The following is a 4,763-nucleotide window of genomic DNA, read 5'->3' on the forward strand; positions in this document are numbered from 1 at the left end:
AGAGAGAGAGACCCCCAGGCAGCTGGCCCCCTGGTGAAGCCCCAAGCTTCCCCCGCCCCCGCAGACACCCGGCGCCCTTCAGTCTCAGGCGGAGCGGACCCGGGTGTCTGACTCGGGCGGGGGCGGGGTGCTGACGTCAGCCCGCGCGCCCGAGCTCTGGCCAGCGGCTGGGCGGGGCCAGGTGGGCGGGGCGGCTCCTGCTCTGGCGTGCTAGCCGCTAGGCGGCTAGTGATGGATAGCTGGTCTTGAGCCCCGCCAGGCCGCCGAGTCCACCTTGGCGTCCGGGGGCTGGCAGGCCGGCCCTCCGCAAACAGCGGCCTCCCGCCCAGGCCGGCCACCCGCCACCGGCCTGGTCTGCTCACGTCCCCTGGACCCGCGGGCCAGCCAAGGAGCCGCTGCCCTTGGCACCTGTTCTCCGTGCCTGCAAACAGACAAGGCCCTCCACTTTTCTCCTCACGTGTTTCAGGGACTGGTCTCTCTCCTAATTCTCCCAGCTCTGGTTCTCCCAATTAATTGCAAACAGTGTATTGAAAAAGGCATGCTGGGACTGCCGAGCAGGGTTTTCCGCGGAGGGAGGAGCGGTTCCCTGCTGGCGATGCCCGCGGAGGCCAGCCCCTCCCGGAGGCTCGGGAGGAGGGTTTTGGGGAGGAGCGCCGTGCAGAGGCAGCCAGGACTGAGAACGGCTTCCGGGCCTTCATTCCCACCAGCATCGCCTTCTCTCCACGCATCTGTTTTCATTTTCTTAGTATTTAAACTTGATTCCGCCCCCACCTCCGTGTCCTCCCACCACTCCCATGAAAGACAGAAGATGGATTTCATCTGTGTCCTGAAAGAGGGCAGAGAACACTCAGTGACTGGATACCCTAGGGAATGCGAAGTGCAAACTGTCGCCTGGGCTGTCTCTGGAGAAAAGTAAAGGAATGTAACAAGTTTTCATTAAGAATCCAACTGAAAGCATCATCATTTTTGCCCGCTCAAACACGCTTTACCAATGACATGTGAGACCTATGAACTAGAAGTTTCTCAGATCTATTGCCTTTTCCCCCCTTCATTTAAACTTTAACACCGATAAGCTGTGGGATCATGAGACACCCATTCCATCTCTTTGTACCTCAGTATTTGGATGTTTAGAAATGGCACAACCCTATTTACTTCACATGTTTCGTGTACATAATCCGATATACCACCCACATTGTCCTAGTATAGGTTCTAAAAGTGGGCAGCAAAAAAATTTGCACAACATTGTCAAAATGTTCTCTTTAAATTGGGTAAATGTTCTCTTTAAATTGGGTAAATGTTCTCTTTAAATTGGGTAAATGTTCTCTTTAAATTGGGTAAATGTTCTCTTTAAATTGGGTAAATGAGTGTTAGAAGACTCATTTGGGTTTTCTAACCGTCCCGGTGGCTGCCCCCGACCCCCAACATACCTGAGGTCTCCAAATACACAGTCATGTCCCTTCCCACTCACAGTCTCACAGTTTGGGGGCAGCTGTATTTTATTTAAATACTTTTAAGCTACACTTAAAACTAAAGGGATTAAGCACTAAGGTCAAATTGGAGTCTTTCCGGTAGGGTGACAATGATTCGAACTTTGATCATTTTATATCATGGAGATTTCCTAATCTCCCCACTCCAAGAGAAGCCTACATGGAAAAAGAGTCCTTTCTCCTCTATTCCTATAAAATTCACTTCTCCTCAAATTCCTATCAGATGGCCTTGTTGACTTAGGACCACTTAGCAGGAAACTTGTCCTGTGCTTACTCCTTGAGAAGAGCTTGGGTCTTGTTTCCACTGCACTGTGGGGTGGAAGGAAAAACCGTGTAGCTAGAAGCTTCTTGGCAGCAAGAAGTGGGTATCGTGGCCGGGTGGTGAGCTTCTTCCCAGAGTTGTTTCAGAAGGTATTTTACTTTTTCTTCAGAGCTACTGTAATGCCTTTGACATGGCACTTCCGTAGGACTTCAAATATTATTCGGGTTAAGTCTGCTAAAAACACAAAGAGCTTTGTTATTTTCACTTGAATATACTCTTCAAAGTTTCATTTGATGAGACAAATTCTAAATTGCCTAATGCAATTACCTAATACAAACTGACAAAAAAAGGAGTGAAAAATTTCAGTTTGTGTACTTATATGATTGTATAAATATTCTAATTATTTTACCATTTAATTAGTTTTCATGGTGTGTTAGATGTTATACAGACATACACAATATAAACAACACTTGGAAAACATATGAAATGACCTATTTCACCACAGGGATTTAAAATGAAAATTAGTTTTCTTTGAATCCATTTTTGATTCATTTGAAAAGCTGTGTACCGAAGGGCACAAAACGATAACAGAATCTAAAGTCAATCCCTCATGAAATATCTAGGTTAGCTCAGTCTCACAAATCAAACCTCATGTTCAGTGTGGCTGCTCAGTAAACCCCGTAAAAATGGAAACCAACAATGAGAATTGCCCCCCAACCACTCTCTTCTTCCTCTTCCTCCTTCTTTGTATTAAGTATTATTTGAAACCATCAGCCGCTTCTTTGGCCATGGGTAACTGGCAGGAAAGCAAAATGAACCATTTCAGAGCTAGAGAAGAAAACACTCCGTGACCCTCTTTCATTTTCATCTAAAGAAGCGAGCCATTGAAAGTATCCATGTGGTGTCAAGAGCTGCCTACCTGCAGGGCTGCTCACTGACGGCTGGTGGCCCCGGGGGTCCACCCCATTCCCACCATCTTCAGAACTCCCCCGGGGCTGTGGATAATCTCTCTCCTGGCCTTCCATTGTGAACACTGGAGAGGCTAAAGTTGTTATCAATGCAGCACCTTCACTGGAACTTTGAATGGACAAGGAGAGAAGATTCAGAACCACAGGGAAAGTAAGCAATGTGAACATTGTCAATGGGAAGGCTGTTTTCAACGGGCACTGGGTGACCCTTGCATTGATAGAAGTGGGGCACAGTATGCTGTTTGTGGAGAAGAAACACTGTACCTTTATTCAGAGCTTGGAAGGTTAAGAGGCCTGAGATTTATGGAAACAAGGAGGGATTTTAAAAAGAAGAAAACTCCCCTTGCCTGGCTGCAGGTGCAGGGGCAGTGGGGCCTCTCCTCCCTAGTGGGGCGAAGAGACCTGCCTCCTGGAAGTCACTGTGAGGTAATGTTCTGGTCTGCAGAACCTCATCTGACCCTCTGTGTATTGGGATCAAGGCCCAGGGAGGAGATGAAAGCTCCATTTGGGGAGGGCAGGCTTGCTGTCCAGAAATAGAGCTGGGATATGGAGTGGAGCATTTGAAAGGTTCTAGGATCCCAGTGGATAAGCCTTAAAGTGCTATGTTCTGGATTATAGCAGTCTCTTGAATGCTCTTCTGGGTCTCTGTGTCTCAGTTGAACTTCACAACAGTAAAAAGCTGCCTGTGATAGTGGAATCAAATAATGACTGTACCCAGAGTTGCTTGGATAAGTTAGTAAATCTCCCTGAGCTGGATTTGGTGTGAGATTGCTCAGGTTTCAACACTGGAACTAGCTCTGCAATCTTGAGTAAGGCATTGTATTAGTCCATTGTCACGCTGCTGATAAAGACATACCTGAGACTGGGAAGAAAAAGAGGTTTAATTGGACTTACAGTTCCACATGGCTGGGGAGGCCTCAGAATCACTTTGGGAGGTGAAAGGCACTTCCTATATGGCAGCAGCAAGAGAAAATGAGGAAGATGCAAAAGCGGAAACCCCCGATAAAACTGTCACATCTCGTGAGACTTGTTCACTACCACGAGAAAAATATGCGGGAAACTGCCCCCATGATTCAAATAATCTCCCACCGGGTCCCTCCCACAACACATGGGAATTATGGGAGTACAGTTCAAGATGAGATTTAGGTGGGGACACAGAGGCAAACCATATCAGGCATTCAACCCCTCTGCACCTTAATTTCTTGCCTATAACATGGACATAGTAAAGTACCTGCCTCATTTGGTGGCTGTGAGGTTTAAATGAGAAAACGCTTGTGATTTAGTTATAATTCTTGCTTGCCAACATTGTAGATGACCACTGGCTTTCCAAAGCAGGGATGAGCTTATGAGAAGGCAACCATCGCATGACTGAGGAAGTAGGTTTAACAACGAGCAAGAGCCAAAGCAGCTGGACCTTGACCATTTCTCATCCCTCATGGGTAGTCCACTGCTGCTGCAGGGGAGACTGGCCAACTGTTTCTGAAATGAAACCATTTCTTCACGAGTCAATGGCCCATCTGAATGGTAGGATGCAAGCCACCAGAGGGTGTGCTGAGGGAAAGTGGGACTCATTTCTTACCTCCACTCCTCAATAGGATGGGGATTTAGATGCTGCACTACTAGTTAACGGAAAATGTGCCCTAAGACACATAAAGTGTGTAGGATAATGCTTGGTGCGGGGCCAGCACTCCCTACAAGCCAGTTGTGACAATGATTCATTTTTACATTTCATGAGTAGTTACGACAATATCTGCCTGGAAAGGCATAAATATAGCAAAGACCTAGTCCAGTACCTGGCAAATAATACACGCCCAACATGTGCTAGCTGATGTTGTTACAATATAGTATAGATAATCAAAGTTTACAGATGCATTAAAATATTTTAGTCTGATCTGTAGCTTCAATGCCCTTTTCCACTAATATCATTTAAAAAAATTAATATAAAAGAGCAAATTAGCCGAAGTTCCTCTCCCTGGTTTACTTTTCTACTTTGCCATCAACACCTCCTTGTGCCATCCCAGCTTTATAGGAGGGAAAACATTTGCT

At 46.6% G+C, this 4,763-nt stretch overlaps 1 long non-coding RNA gene across 1 annotated transcript; it reads right to left on the reverse strand.

Annotated features, from left to right (window-relative positions):
* Positions 1–1,478: 1,478 nt before the first annotated feature.
* Positions 1,479–3,694, reverse strand: LOC130541729 (uncharacterized). Its single transcript, XR_008955825.1, has 3 exons — positions 3,612–3,694; positions 2,669–2,826; positions 1,479–1,983 (listed from the first exon to the last, which is right to left on the reverse strand). It is a non-coding gene; the product is annotated as an uncharacterized LOC130541729 (long non-coding RNA).
* Between the last annotated feature and the right edge of the window lie 1,069 nt (positions 3,695–4,763).

The sequence above is a fragment of the Pan paniscus genome, chromosome 7, assembly GCF_029289425.2.
Source record: "Pan paniscus chromosome 7, NHGRI_mPanPan1-v2.0_pri, whole genome shotgun sequence".
NCBI lineage: Eukaryota > Metazoa > Chordata > Mammalia > Primates > Hominidae > Pan > Pan paniscus.